Here is a 16,350-nt window from a genome sequence, read left to right as displayed (position 1 = left end):
TCAAGAGATTCCATACCCGAGTTACAAAAACAACAATGAGCATTAGTAGTAGCACCATATCTCATCAACTTGTCCTTTGTAGGCAATCTCTCCTTAATAGCCATCCATATGATCATAGATTACCTTGGAATAGCCTTTGAGAACCACACGAAGTCACACCAATCAACTTTTGCTCTTCTTCCTCTAAGCTCCTCCCAAGCTAATTTGCTAGAGAAATCCCTTGAAGGTGAAGGTTGCCAACAAAGCTTGTGCTCAACACTAGAATTTGTGAAATTCAAGGAGTTTCTCATGTCAATAAGAGCCCAAGAGTTTGCTTTTCTTCCTTTAATTGGCCACTTCCAATTACACCCATCAATCACAACACTCACCTTAGCAATCCTTGTATCATAAGTAATCCTATCCCCATAGATACAAACAAGGGGACCCTTTAGGTGCTAATTATCAAACCAAAGAGAAGTGGTGTTACCATTGCCAATTACATACTTGATATTCTTTCTAGCCATTTCCCTATTTTTGAGGATGTGTTCTAAGACCATGTACAATTTTGGAGAATGTTAATCTCCCAAATACTTCTATTTCTCAAAAGACAAATTCGGACCCAAGAGACCTACAAGGTATGCTATTTTCTATGGTTGCATAGATTCCAAATGTCTTTTATCAATAATTTCCCTTGTCCAAAAGTTAACATTCTTGATATTATATTGCTAGCTGTGTATGTATATATTATGTTATCAAATTATGTATGTAATCAAAATTTTGAACTCCAATATCCACGCTTTCCTTTTTAGTTTTTAATTTGCCTTTTTATCCTATCTCAATTTCTTGCCTATAATCAATCATAAAGTAAGTTGATTAGATTTATTATTATAAAATATCTCATCAATTACGAATAAGGCATAAATTGACGAAATATTCTAATTTATACACCTACAAGCCATAACCGTGTCTCATCCTTTCCTTGCTACATTAATATGGTTTTTGGTATGTTAAAGAGATTACATAATAAGATTCTTATGCCTTTATTTCTAATTAATTAACTAATTAATAATGTTTTGAGGCTTAAATTAAATTCCTTGTAATTTGAGAAACAAATTATAATTTTACTTACTGTAATTAAAATTTAATTATCTTTGGCCACATTCATTCACCAATCAAATTGGACAAACTTCAGGTTATGATTGCTTGACCAAGACTTGCAAATTAGAGTCCACTTTCAATGAGGACACCGTCCCTCACACTTGATTAATTTTGCAAATATTGATTAAAGTAGCAAATATTCTTATTATACTACTTTAATCAACTAATTAAGATTATGATTATGAATTATTGTCTTTATTAAATATTCTAGTGGTGCTTGCACCAAATATTCTTGTATTTTGAGTTCCGTTTTGAGCACTCTTAATAGAAAATTAACCAGTTTATCTTGGTTTCTCTCATCGTTCTCTTCTTGTTACAATCTTCAATCTTTTCATTCTTTCAACAACCGAAACCATGGAATTTGTTGTTGAGCCCCTGGTCTCTGAACTCTTTAAGGGGTTGTTTAAGATTTTGGAGTCCACTGAGGTGCGGGACTTTGCCCGGAACCTTGTTGGAGTAGATTCGAAGCTCAAAGAAGAGCTGAAGAAAAAGTTGCTGATGGCTGAAAACCTTCTTTGCAATGCAGAAGACAAGCAACTGACTGATAAAAGCGTTAAAGAGTGGCTCGACAATCTTCAACACTAGGTTTATGATGTAGAAGGCATACTGGATGAGTTTGCCTACGAAGCTTCGCGACGCAAAATGAAGGCAGAACACCAGGCTAGCTCTAGCAAGGGAATGAGCTGCCTCCATGCGTCTTTCCCTAGTCCATTGATCAACGTCCGCATGGGGTCCAAGATCAAAGACATCACTTGTCGCTTGGAACAACTGTGGCAGGAAAGATCAGCTGAACATGAAATGCATGTAGTTTCTGGAGGGACATCAAGTAACGTCGATGCACCGGAAAGACCAGAGGAAACTTCAAGCGTGCGACCTGAAAATTTTGTTTGTAGCAGAGACGAAAATGAAGCCAGACTAGTTGAAATGGCCGTGAAAAGCGCTCAACCAAGTGGTGCCAACTTTCTAGTGATAGCCATCGTCGGCTTGGGAGGGATCGGCAAAACAATGATTGCTCGAAAAATATACAATCACATGTAGAAGCGGGAAGATTTCAAGTTTGAGAAAAAAGCATGGGTCTATGTTTCAAACAATTTTGATGTTCTGACAATTTCAAAGGCACTTCTTGAGTCAATAGACTCCTTATCCTCTACTCCAAATAATTTAGATGAAGTGCAACGTAAATTGTGTCCCGTAATAGACTCTTCATGTTTGGAGTGATAACTATGACAAATGGGAAATCCTCAAGGCTCCCTTCAAGGCCGGTGCACCTGGAAGCACCATAATCATCACAACACGCCTTGAAAATGTTGCATCTGTTATAGGAGCTGTTCCTTATCCTTTAAAGCCAATTTCTGATGATCATTGTTAACAATTGTTTCAAGAACATGCATTTGGTGATGGTTCCATTGCTAAGGCTCATGAAATTCACGATTCGATTCGTAAGAGAGTTGTTCAAAGGTGCGAAGGCCTACCTCTAGTAGCAAAGACTCTCAGTGGTCTTCTACATTCTAAGCCATGGGACACTTAGGAAAAAAATATTAAGCAACAATATATGGAGTGTATCTAATGAAAGTGATCGCATTCTCCCAGCACTAACGCTAAGTTATCATTATCTTCCTTCGAATCTAAAAATATGTTTTGACTATTGCACAATTTTTCCTAAAGATTACGGATTCAAGGACGATAAACTTGTACTTTTGTGGATGGCAGAAGGTGTAGTTCAACCATCTGATAAGCAATTCGATAAGACTGGTGAGTATTTTCATGATTTATGTTCAATATCACTTTTACAAAAATTGAGTAGCCATAGTTCTAATTATGTAATGCATGATCTTATTCATGATCTAGCTGAATCTGTTTTTAAAGAAATCAACTTCAGTTATGAGGAAGTCAATATTGAGCTACCAGAAATTTTTCAAAGGATTCGTTATTTTTCTTATCTTCCTCATTACGTTGATGGAGAAAAGAAGTTATTTTTCTTATCTTCCTCATTATGTTGATGGAGAAAAGAAGTTTAAAGGCTTGGAAAAACTTAAGAGTCTAAGAACATTCTTACCGGTATTCATGAGGCCTAATTATAGAAATGATAGTGACCATTGCATAACTACTACGGTTCTTTTTGATTTGGTGCCAAAGTTAAAAAAGTTGAGAGTATTATCCTTAGAAAAGTACTACATCACTCATATAATTTACCTGATTCAATTGGAGATTTAATACACCTAAGGCATCTCAATTTTTCTTACACTAGGATCAAAAGTTTGCCTGAGTCAACAAGCCAATTATTTAACTTACAAACTTTGTTATTAAAAAGACGTTGTTCTTGTCTCATGAAGTTACTTTCCAACATGAGATATTTGACCAATCTCTATCATCTTGATATTAGTGGTCAAAACTCATTGAAAGAGATACCGTCAAGAATGAAAGAGTTGACAAATCTCCAACTGTTGTCTAGCTTTATTATGTGTAAGGAGTCAAGCTCAAATTTGGAAGATTTGAAAAGCTGAAGAGAACGTGACGGATCCAAAGCAAATAGGGGAGCAAATACTAAGCAATAAGAGCAATCTAAAAGTCTTGTTGCTAGAACGGGGAGATCAACTGTTTGAGGACTCGCGGAAAGAGGATGTAGAAATGCATGTACTTGACAAGCAAAAACCTCCGAGCTGTTTAGCAGAACTCTCAATCAAGTGCTATGGTGGTCAAAGTTTCCCGCCCAGTTGGTTCAAAGATCCACCATCATTCTCTAAATTGGTGGTCCTCAAATTTGAAAACTGTGAAAAATGCAAATCATTGCCTCCACTTGAAATGTTGAGCTCACTTAAAGACTTAACCATCAAAGAAATGGCAAGTCTAAAAAGAATAGATTTCAAAATGCCTTTGAAGTCATTAGAGGTTCTTTGATTTGAGAATTTGGAAGAATGTGAGCATTGAGACATTTGAAGAGGAAATGAAGATGTTGAAAGGAGCAGAGCTTTTCATCCAAGGATGTCCCAGACTTGCTGGAGAACTTCTTGATCATCTTCCGTCATTGGAAAGATTTGTTATTAGTTGGTGGTTTTGAGTCTCAAGTTTGCCAGAAGAATGCTAAGAAGATATTGATTTGTTAAATAATGGTGTGCAATGACAGTTCAATTAATTTTCGAAAGATTTATTCTCCATTGTTTTCAAATATTCCAAAGGTTGAAAGTAAATTAAAGCAAGGATCCCAAAGAGTAAAATATTTAACGATTGATGGCAGCGATGAGATCATGGATTCATGGCAAAATTTGCCTGATATTGAGAGGTCATCAATACAGGGACGTATGCATAATCTCACCTTTATAAAGAGTTAGAATTACAAAATTGTAAAAAAGATTTTGTTTTCTTTGAAAACACTAATTTTCTTCCCAATCTAAATGATCTTCAGTTCGGCAGATGCCAAACTCTAATATCCTTACCTGGGGGATTGAAGCAAAAGAACCTGGAAACATTGACAATTTGGGTTTGTGATTTTCTAAGATCCATTGATTGTAGCATGCTGCCTTCATCTCTAAAAAATCTTGTCACAGATTCTTGTGAGAAACTGGAATTCTTGAAGGACTTCTACAGTACTTAAGAATTGATCAATGCTATTCTCTCACGTGCATATCACCACGTTAGTTGCCTGAGACACTCCAAGTTCTTCATATTTCTTGTTGCTATGAGCTCAAAACATTATCAAGGCGTCAGTATTTACCTAAGGCTCTTACATCCCTCTGCATTCAAAGGTGTAGAGAGCTAAAGTCAATCGATGGGTCCTTTGGAGAAAGCACGTGTCTGAAGAGTGTTAATTTAGTTGATTGTGAAAATCTTGAATCCATACCTCTAGGTCTACAAAATCTTTCTTGTGTCGACTCTCTTACGATAGAACGATGTCCTAAATTGTTTGTTAGAGAAGGTGTTCCCACAAGCTTAATTAGACTCAAATTAGGTGGAGATGCAACATCCATTTTACAAGAGGACAAGGGAATGCTCACCTCTCTTACAGCATTGAGCATAATGGAATGCCCGAGGATTGAATCAATTCTAAATCTCAGCAGCCTCACCTCTCTTACAGAATTCATCATTCAGAAGTGCCCAAGGATCGAATCAATTCCAAATCTCACCAACCTCACCTCTCTTAGAAGATTGGTCATTCAGGATTGCTCAAAGCTCAAATCCATTCCAGCCCTAGGCAACCTTGAAGAATTGGAAATTCTGGAATGCCCAAAACTCAAATCCTTGCAAAGTCTGCCATCCTCACTTCTGTCTTTATCGGTTAAAGATTGTCCATTGCTAACAAAACAGTGGAGCAAGGGTAAAAAAAAGATATTGCTCAAAGATTGCTCATATTCCCTATGTTCTTATAGATAGCAAATTCATCTTCAATTCAGAGGAGGAATAAAGCGATGAATCATCTGATTAACCAAGGTTTGTCATTTTCTTAATTACAACTCTACTATTATCTAGATTCTTATCTAATAGAAAATTTTTTGAGCTTCTGCCTTAATTTTTCAGTGATCGAAGTCATTATCTCATTTGAACTTGCTAGATGATCATCAACAAGAATCTAGCAGTGGAGGTTTGTGCAGGTAATTTTAAAATTTTTCTTATAATATTCAAATCCAAATTTACTAATTTCATAAATTCATTGTCACAAATATTTATGATTAAATTTTTTATTTTTTCAGTAAATTGATTGTAATCTCTATACTCTGTACCATTCTGCATTTGGGCACTCTTTGTATGTGAAACGTAACTGAAAAGAAAAACTTTGAACTTGAACAAATCCTAATTTCTGGAATTCTTAATACAAGTAAATTATTCATGTTCTTGTTTCGTTTTTTCAATTTCTGGTCTGTCAACTTCTAACATCTGAACCATTCTACGATTATTAATTCTACTTTTTGTTGTTTTGATAACAAAATACTTGCAAATTGAAAGTGGTTCCTCTGTTCCAAAACTTCACTACTTTGTCATCTAATAGATTTTCTCAAATCCTGTGGTTCAAAGGTAACAAAAAGTAAGCACTATCTGCAATTTTTGATAAAAACATCTGCTAAAGATCCTTGCTACTATGTTTTCTAGATGTGGGTTCTACTATTGGCATGAATTTTTTCCTTCAGATTCATTTTTTTCAGGTGCCGCTATCTCCAACTTCACTTAAGCAACTGTTAGAACCTAACTCTTGGCATGTATAATTTTCTAGATCTAAATGTTAATAACTGGCATGTCTACTTGTACTTTTAAAACCTAACTCTTGGCATGTCTAATTTTCTAGATCTAAATGTTAATAACTGGCATGTCTACTGCACTTTTAAAACCAGCTCTTGGCTTCAGGTTTGGAGCTTTGGTTCCTTGTTGAAACTACAATACTAATTTCGAGCTTCTAGCTGTTCCAACTATTAATCAAGGTGCACTGTTTTGTTTTGGGCAAAGAGATGTTGTGAAATGCATTGATTTTTTATAGCTTATTTAAGAAACCATTTTTACTTTCTCTACCAAACAACACGATGCGCAGGATCCCTACACTTAGATTAACAATGCAGAATCATTTGGAGGTCTTAAAATTTTCCTTCTCCAACTTCTTGTAAGTATATTGACACCATTTTTAATATCTAAACTCTTAAAAAGTGATGATCTCAGATCATTTTCTTTCGCCTATCTAATTACACATTTTGGACCTCACTCTTGGATTTGCATATGGAGTCCACCAAATGATGAGAAAAACAAGTATGGACCTCATATATCCTGCTTAAGCAGAACAACCAGTCAATGTTCATTGGTGCAAACACGTGAGATATTCTTTTTCGGTCCTCTTATTTTTTCCACCATCATTGCCCTTTTATTCCAAGAGCATTCTTCTTACTTTGTATTTGTAATATTCAAGGTGAGTCCTAGAATGTCGAGATGAAATCAATGCAACTCAATGGAGTCACATGTCACCTCGATGAAAGACTTAATAAATGTCTAGCTTATGTCATTTCTATTGGCTTATGATCAATCAGTTTCTATGGTGGTAGAATTTTCCAACTTGGATAAGAAGTTCTTGTACATTTTGAATCTTTAAAACATACAGCTTGTGTCTTTTCTGCAGGATAAGAGAGAGTAAAACTCTAGTACTCATTTATTGAACTTTGGAGATCAAGGTGTTCTGCTTATCATCTTTGCTAGAAGCTTGATGGATCTGATAAGTTCAAGTCCTTACCAAATCAACTAAACGTCTCACACTCTAAGTAATTTCTTATTAGAAACGCTCTAAAAATTGTTATTTGTTGATGGTTTGCCTAGTTGCAACACAAATATTGATATTGACCCTGTTAATCAACTTGTAGAAAGGAAAAAAATAAGAGAAGCAGGGCAGGAAATCTCCTAAAGCAAATGGATGAGATTTAAAACATTAATATATCACTCGAAATTTGTAAGTTGTAATTGTACTTTTTATCAATTGTTTCACGTATTTTTACAGTTGTGTCATTTCCCTTTTTTTTTTTTTTTTTTTTCAGGTGATCTGGCTGCAAGGTTGGAAATTAAGTTCACTAACCCCGACATGGCTAGAGATTTGGAGAAAACCTGAAGAGGTTTAAAGCCACAAACCACTAGATCATTGCTTCACAAACTTGGGCCTCATCGTGGTGCCATGGCACCATGAACTTATTGAGATAGGAATGTGAAACCTGAGAATTGCAGTGGCAGGGCAGCAATATGGCAAAGGAATTGAGACAGTTTCTTCATCCAAACATATTAAGTTTTTCACCACCACTACTTCTTCAATTATGGGTGAAGAGTGATGGTTGTGAATCGTGAGGACTTCGCTTTTTGGGATTTGTGTGTAATAAGGGGAGAGTGTAAAGAAAGTGAGAGATGGGTACGTTTGGGTTCGGGTTTGGGTTTGGGTTTAACATGAGTGTATAGATTTGTACTATATTCTTCAATTCAATCATTTGATTTATATCCCGTGATGTAAACATAATTTTGCCAAACCACGTAAATTTGGTGTTCTTAAGTGTGTGATTGTCTTATTGGCCTCTTTTTTTCATATCTCTTTTTAAATCCTATTTTCTAAACAGTATGAAGTCATTGCATTTTTTTATGCAACATGTGTTAATCAAGCCGCTTTCATCAAGGTTGAAGTTGGACATTTTGTAATAATTATTATAGGAAAGAACAGGAGCATTAAAAACAAAGCGAAGCATAAAAGGAAATATGCAATTATTCGAGCTCATAATTTTTCTGCCAACTAGTAATAGCACTAAAAGTATGTTAGTATCATTAATTTAAGAATAATACTACACTCCAAAGACCTATACAAGGTCTTTCACATAAAGTGAAGTGTGAAAACTGATAAGATAAATAGTATAAAAATTTGATTTTTATATTAATTCATCTGATCATATTTGACACGTCACTTTATGTGAAAGATTTATATAGAGTCTTTGTAATGTAGTACACTCTCAATTTAATTACGATAAATTAGGCTAGTCTATACATCACAATTAATTAGTCCTCGATACAAGGCATTTCATAGGAACGTCCTTCCAATCAATTCCTATAGTTTTAGTTCGACGAATTGCTGATGACAACGATGAGATCATTTCTTGGCTACTTTCAATACCATTCAAACTGCTGGCTTGGAAGCTCCATAATAGAGAAAGCCATCATTGTTATAACTCTCTGCAGTTTGAATTGCTGAAAAACCAATAAAAGGAAGTTTAGATCATAAGAATTATTAAAGACCACCTAGAGAAAATTATTGCTTTTATTTAATAATTTAAAAACCTTATTCTCGTTGCAAGATCTTCCAGCTTTAGTGAATTAACCTCCGGGAAGACAGACACTTGTAGAGCAGAAAGCAACTCATGCTCAACTTACATCAACTGCAACACACCATTTGGTATAATATTGAATAATTGAAGAAAGTAAGCATTAGAAATAATTTTAGTATTTACTTACTCTAGGTGACGGTGGCCTACATCCAGTTCCAGGTGATGTGCACTGCTTTCTCTATTTTTCCCAACTTTTTTGTTTTCCTTTGGACTATTGAGGATCAAATCAATTTCCAGATGAGAACAAAACAGGGCAACTATCATGAATACAGTAGAGTAACAAGAATTAACAATTTTTGTAGAACTATGATCATCAGAAACTTCAAGGTCTAGATTATGCACCAAAACAATTGAAGCTAATGTCTTTGAACACTCCATTCTGCGTCTTGATATCTTTTATCGGGTAGATATAATTGTCATCTTCCCACCTATTTCATTCTCACTATCATAATTCTCAACATCATCATCATCCTTCTTCACATTCTTATATAATTTTGTCGAAAAATTGACCGAGACTGAACCCCCTCCGCACACTTCAGACCAATCAGGATCATCATCCTCCACAAAAAGTGGGTAATCTTTCTTCCTTTCAAGAAGTTCTATCTCCTCCTTAGCATCAAACACCTATCAATCACTTCTCTGTCTTACAAGAGAACTGAGAAGTTTGTTAAATTCTGTTATTACAAAGAGAAGAAGATGTTCCATTAGAGTCTCAATTAGTACGGTAGTTTTAAGTCATACGTGCGTTTCATTAACAAGTCTTCATCTTTAAGCATAACATCAGAACTGCTTATAAAACCGGCATTTGTTCTCTTATCTGTGACTGGATTAATTTAAATCAACAATTAAATTTTATGTTTTCAAGATTGGATAACAGTTTCTATTATACTTTTTGAAACAGTTCATGATCAGAGTAAGATTAATGAGCTGCTGTCACAAAAATAATTCTTAATGAAAGAGAAGAATTAATGGTTTTCACTTGACTTTGTTCTCAAAAATTCACAAAATGAGAAAAATACTCATAATTATAAGTTAATAATAAACATGTCTACTTAAACAATGATCTTGTTTTTATTTCTCAAAATTTATTTCAAGTACTCCATTACAAATGATGGATATATTGGTGTAATTTTTTCATAGTATTTGTCATCCCCCATCCTACCCGAATTATAACAAATATATTATAATTAATCCGCGAATACAAAATAAATTTGGTAATTCTCTAAAGATATTTCCTTACAGCTCATAAGTAACAACCCCCTTGGCAGGCCCAACGGTAAACTATACAGAAGGCCGAAAAACAAAAGAGAAACAAGCCTTAGCAAACAAAGGCTGTAGCAAAAACAAGCCTAAAAGAGTAGGGCCCAGGAGAGGAGCAAGCCCATCAAAAGGCCCACTGCTTGAAAAACTATAGCTGCTGCTTCTCCTTATCGGCCCAACCTTTGGAGCCCAATAAAACAACAGAACATACTCCAGGTCCAAAGGAAACAAGCCCAATGGGAAAAATGACTATTCAACGGAAGCCTGACTGAGTAATCACACCGAAAAACCACTCTCATATATCTCTCGGCATTTTAACATTGGCAACGCAGCTCCCTGGGAAAAGTCAAAAACATCACAAGAAACACCTAAATTGCAAAATCTTCCAGCCTTCCCTAACAATCGAACTCATATAAATCCAATGCCGAACAAACACTCAGCAAAATTCCAACCAATCCTCGAGCAAGAAGTGATAACCTTCATAAGAAATTTGTCCTTTTCCAACCACTTGCAAGGAATCCTGGTCCATGAAAGAAGAACAAAATTCAAATTAGGGCGGCAACGTAAAAAACAACCAGAGCCGCAATTTCTTTCCCAGATAAGAGATCAACGCCAGCACCTAACCATCCAGCTCAAAACAGATGGCTCTTCCAGCGCACAGAAAGCACACAAGAAGGCAAAACTGCCCAGAACCTCCCCCAAGAAAAAAAAGGAAGGGCATTTTCGAACCAGGCTAAACGGCAAGAAAAGCCAACTCCTAAACAATAAAACCCGGCTACAAGCCCCAACTGAATTCAGACACTCCACACTTTATCACTGCCCAAACTCTCCTGACCCCACCTCAGCCCCTGAGAGACAATTCTCTTGGAACTCCAATGAACCACCCAGACTAATCTGCCAAAACCTATACTGAACAACCCCACAGCAACTCTCAGAAACGACAATTTTCCCGTCTAGATAATATCACTTTCAGCGAAAAAGCCGAATTCCGACTTTGGAAACCAGAGAGGGAAAAACCATAGAAAGAACACACAGCTCATACCTCTAGCAAGGGGCGCTGGAACCCAAGATAGCCACAGTAGAGTCAACTTTCTCATCCATATCAAAAAAATTCCCACCAAGAAAATAAAGACAGGCCAAAGCAACAGCAACAAAACGTCAACTTTCTAATCCTCAAATTACTTCCAGTTAGCACTATATAAGCATGTCCATTCAAATTTGACATGATATACAGTTTGTAAACAAATGTCAACTGTACAAAGAAACACAATCAAGCAAATTTTATCCAAACATCTAATGGACTCATAAGAGGTACATGGTAATGTAATTCAATTTAGAAGTTACCTTTGCAGCTCCTGCATGCCTGAGGTGTATGTGATTCTGTTGGAGATTCTGAATTGCTTCCCATCGATGGAAATATTCATCTATTGCTTTATGGAGAACTACATCAACTACTTGTTTGCGATGATAGAGGAGTCTCAAATGAGAGAAGCGCAAATATCAGAGCATTTGGAGTAGGATCATAGGAAATGCACCCCTCTACCTCTACAAAAGATGGACCAAAATAAGCTCAAATATAGTGTTTTCTTGGATGAGTAAGGAATCAAAACTAGAAATTTCCCACAATCTCGTCATTAGTAATGCAGGAAGTTAAGCCTATAACCAACTACTGTTAGGTGAACCTAAATAATTGCTTGGGCCAAAATAATCAATTAAATCACTCTATTTACCTGAAAAACATTTCGGACCAATAAAGATCACTGCTATGACTAAATCTTTTCCTGAAAAGAAAAAGCTTCTCTGAAATTTAGTTCAATTGTTCTTAGTTTGTTCTGTTCCCACATCTAATTTTCGGATTTAGGAACCAGAATGAGTCACTTTTCAATTCAATGTAGAACATTCAATCAAAGTATCAACAGTTACTACTGATTTTATGCAGCTCATGGTTGTACAAGACCATCCAATTTTATTACTTCTTTAGCTTCCTTTAACTTTTTTCTAACATGGCATATTCTCACTTTTGTAAAAAAGGGCTCACCTTGGCAAAATCTTCACGTAAAGGCTTCATGACATAACCACTATCACAGCATTGTTGCCAGGTGCCTACTTCAAAAGTGAAGACAAACGAGTCACGGAATGAACACCATAAGATACTATGAAGAAGTACATTTGAATGTTGAAATTTCAGAGTATATCCTTGCATTTAACTCTTTTCTCAAAGAAACACTTATTACTGTATCTTGTTATGTTAGATTTACAGTTATTAATCGCACCTTCCTACAATTTTCCCTTGAAATGCTACTCTTTTACAGTTTTCAGTTTTTCACGTTGTATTTCTAGCATATAGCTTTTGAACCCAAAGTCAAGAAAAAAGAACAAGACATTAATCATGAAACAGACTCGAAAGGCAATCACTTTGGGCAACCTTTTTGTTCAACTTGCAAATGATCATAGGCAACTCTTCTGCTTTGGATATAAAGCATGCTTGAATTATCAGATACACGTGCACTTTTGATACTTGAGAAAAAAGCAGAGTCCAGTTTCAAAACCAATTTACCAATTTAGTAGCAGAAACAAGCAAGCTTATCAAACATTTTCTGTAACTATGACATAATCTAGACGCAGACACCGTATAAGTCCCCAAACACCGGAAGCAACTTACTCACATATTATTCCCCACCACTAGTACTAATGCACCATAATTGGTAAGTATGAATTTTAGACAAAGATTCACATGCATTTTAGAGAAGATATGTTACATGCATTTCCATTGCGTCAAAAGCGCTCCAAATGCATGCGATTGAGAGAACTTGTCTAGAAATAACCTCCAAGTGCTTTCCAAAAAAGCACTTATAGTGCTGTTCTTATGCTGAAAGTGCTTTTTTCTTTTAAAAAGTCACCTATCAATCTCCTTGAATCAAAACTCCAAGTACCTTTTCGAGGAAGACAAACACTTCATCCATTTCATCCAAACACGCACACCTATAAAATCAACATATAGAGAACTCTTATTCCCTACTCTAAAGCATATAGAAGAAATATAAAGCAAGAATTACCTTATCGACGAAAACTCCCTGCGAAACATGCAAAACGTAAATGTCAAAATTCAACTCAGTTCTAAACAAATTCAAAACAAGAGAGAGCGAAAGACACGATATGAGATGAATAGTACCGTACGTTTTCGATTGACGGAGCTTACGAAGCAAAGAGTAGCTCCCGATCGCAGCCGAAACGCCGAGTCGTTTCCATTTGGAGCAGGAGAGTAGCAGCACCGATTCGGCGAAGATTACTCCTTTGACTGAACTCAATTCTTGGGCTTTCTCTGTCTCCGTGTTTGGCTTCAACTAAACCAACTGAAACGACGGCGTCGTTTTGCTGGCTTTACAGAAAGAGCAAGGCGAGATATGGCCATGGGAGAATCACAATTCTCTGTTTTAGATTTTACGAAACCCGCCGCTATTCGTTATCATCTGGAATTGACGACTTTACCCTCCTACTTTGCATTTCTTTTTTTTTTTTTTTTTTAAATTTTTAGAAGGATTAATCATCTAAAAAATTTTAAAAAAAAAATCTTAATTTATTTCAATACTTAAATATCTGAAAACATGTTTAAAAAAAATTGAAAATTATAAACTCTACACTAAGTCTACTAATCGATCTTTTAATTGGTAAGAAGAGTTTATGTTAATAGGAAAATTACTCATTCTGAATAGATATCATACACTTTTACGTACTCCAATGATCTGATACAATGTATATATACTCAAAAAAAAAAAAAAAAAATTTATACTCAATGACCATAAGATGGTTTAAAACATAGCTCATATTTTATAAGTTACAAATACAATTGATACTATATATAAATCCCACCTAAGATAACACATTTTTCTAAAATATAAAATATAGGTTGGGGCTTGGGTCAAAGGAGATAGTTGTCTCAACAAGTCGAGACCCAATCCTAGAAATTACTACCCTTGCACATCAAACTAGTATGGACTTCCTCGTGAGCAGTGTTATTTAAGCCCACTAATTTCTTCAGTTAATATAGAATTTAAATATAGTTTTTGACAACTATATCATTGAAAAACTTACTTGAGATAGTCTCACGGCAGGACTTTGGTGATGTGGTGTGTTACCATATAATGCTAACTATTCTCACTCATCAAACTATCATCATGATTAATCAATAACTAACTTGATTATTCATCAATAATCACTTCCTTGATGGTTTTTTGAAAACTAATAATCCGCTTTTGTTTTTATGGATTATTTCACCACGCTAGCAAAAGGGGGTTGGAAAGTCAAATCGGAAAATCAGTCTTAATTTTTTTGGAATTGATGGAGACAAGTTCTATAAGTGGAGGATGGGAAATCAATGTGTTATTCAATTTTCTAGTATTCAATCAGCTGCAAGACAATTATGATATTCTCCATGGAAAATCCTAGAAACATAAAATTTATACCTCCATATCTCCTATCAAATCAACGATGGAATTCATTAGTTACATATGCATTGACCGATATATCACAATATTCGAAGGAGAAACTGATTGCCTAACTTAAACTTGTTATGCGTTTATACTCTGATACATTAATGTTTATAGTGTCTTTGGATGAAACCATCTAGGGTGTCCCCAAAATTTTCAAATCTCAATGGATACCTTATCGATAAACTTTGTCTTTGGCAATGAGGTTTTTGTTGTCAAAAACATTTCGAAAGGTAAGTGCTTATCAATGATCAAAGAACCTGCTACATTTGACCATGTGTGACAGTTTACAATTTTCCCATTTGACTTTGCGACCCCATTCTGCTAGTGTGGTGTTTCAAACTATAAAGACATTCTATAATCGAAAGGGCATTCTATAAATTTTGAAAAGGCTTATTGGTTTCAAAAGTTATAGTTTACCATATTTGTTTGTTGTTTTTCTATATTAGTGTTTCTTATCATTATAACACATGATTTTATATGTTATATTTATTCATATTTTGTGTATAATCATTTATTTATCTAAGTCAACCTAATTCTATAATTTTTTGAATTTTAAGTCAATTGCACATGCAGTCACACTAGTGTTCTCTCATTCATCTTGATTTGTGTAGATTCATTTGTTTATGGTAAAAAATACTAATTTTCTTAATCAACTCCCCAGGTGGCAGTGCTCAGGTTGACACTGGCAAACTCCCTCATATAGTGGGAGTGATGTTCATGATAGTCCACCACTGAGTCAACCTTCAACTGCTAATACTTCATTCTCTTGCTAATACTCTCAGGGCTTTTTCTAAAGCACTAGCAATTTTGTGGTACACAATAAGAATAGTTTTCTGTATTTTTGTGATGTTTATAAACACATTTTTTAATTGTAAGAATTTTTTTCTGATATTTTTGTTGTGTAATAAGATTTCTGTGAAAAAATTTGGGATTTTGTATAAAGACATTCTATAAAATATCAGAAAGCTTATTGGGGTTTCAAGAAGTTTTTAGTTTTCCACATATCGTTTGATGGTTGCTATAATTAGTGTTTCTCATAATTACAAAACACTGATTTTATATGTTTAGTTATTAGTTTTCCATATTTTGTGCTATAACTTTTTTTATATCTATGTCAACTTAATTCTAATTATATTTTGAATTTTGGTCAATTGCACACGCATTCATAGTAGGGTTCTCTCATTCATCTTTGATTTGGTAGGTTCATTGTTTTATGGTCTGAAAATTACTAAATTTCGAATCAAATCCCCCTGGTGGCAGTGGTCAAGTTGATGACCACAAACTCCCTCTAGTGGTAGTGACATTCATGATAGTCCATCACCAAGCCGAACTTCAACTATTAATACTTCATTTTACTCTGCTAATACTCTCAGGGTTTTAGTTCTAAGTGCACTAGAACAGTTTTATGATTTTTTGGGATTCTACATAAAGATGCTTTTTCACTGTAGAATGGTTTTATGATGTTTTTTTTTTTTTTATTGTTGATACTTTTTTTGTGAAAAAATTTGGGATTTTGTATAAAGACATTCTATAAAAAAATTCAAAAAGGCTTATTGGGGTTTCAAAAACGTATTAGTTTCCATATTTCGCTTACTGTTTGGAATAATTAGTATTTCTCATAATTACAAAAACACATGATTTTA

The 16,350-nt window shown here is 34.9% G+C and overlaps 2 long non-coding RNA genes across 2 annotated transcripts; one reads left to right on the top strand and one right to left on the bottom strand.

Annotated features, from left to right (window-relative positions):
* Window positions 1-5,537: 5,537 nt before the first annotated feature.
* Window positions 5,538-6,680, top strand: LOC116115409. Its single transcript, XR_004125659.1, has 3 exons — window positions 5,538-5,562; window positions 5,650-5,723; window positions 6,653-6,680. It is a non-coding gene; the product is annotated as an uncharacterized LOC116115409 (long non-coding RNA).
* A 4,246-nt stretch (window positions 6,681-10,926) lies between these two features.
* Window positions 10,927-12,432, bottom strand: LOC116115445. Its single transcript, XR_004125668.1, has 3 exons — window positions 12,256-12,432; window positions 11,562-11,762; window positions 10,927-11,126 (listed from the first exon to the last, which is right to left on the bottom strand). It is a non-coding gene; the product is annotated as an uncharacterized LOC116115445 (long non-coding RNA).
* Between the last annotated feature and the right edge of the window lie 3,918 nt (window positions 12,433-16,350).

The sequence above is a fragment of the Pistacia vera genome, unplaced genomic scaffold (genome assembly GCF_008641045.1).
Source record: "Pistacia vera cultivar Batoury unplaced genomic scaffold, PisVer_v2 Contig74, whole genome shotgun sequence".
Taxonomy (NCBI): Eukaryota; Viridiplantae; Streptophyta; class Magnoliopsida; order Sapindales; family Anacardiaceae; genus Pistacia; species Pistacia vera.
The sequence above is the reverse complement of the archived record's forward strand: the minus strand, read 5'-3'. Positions and strand labels throughout refer to the sequence as shown.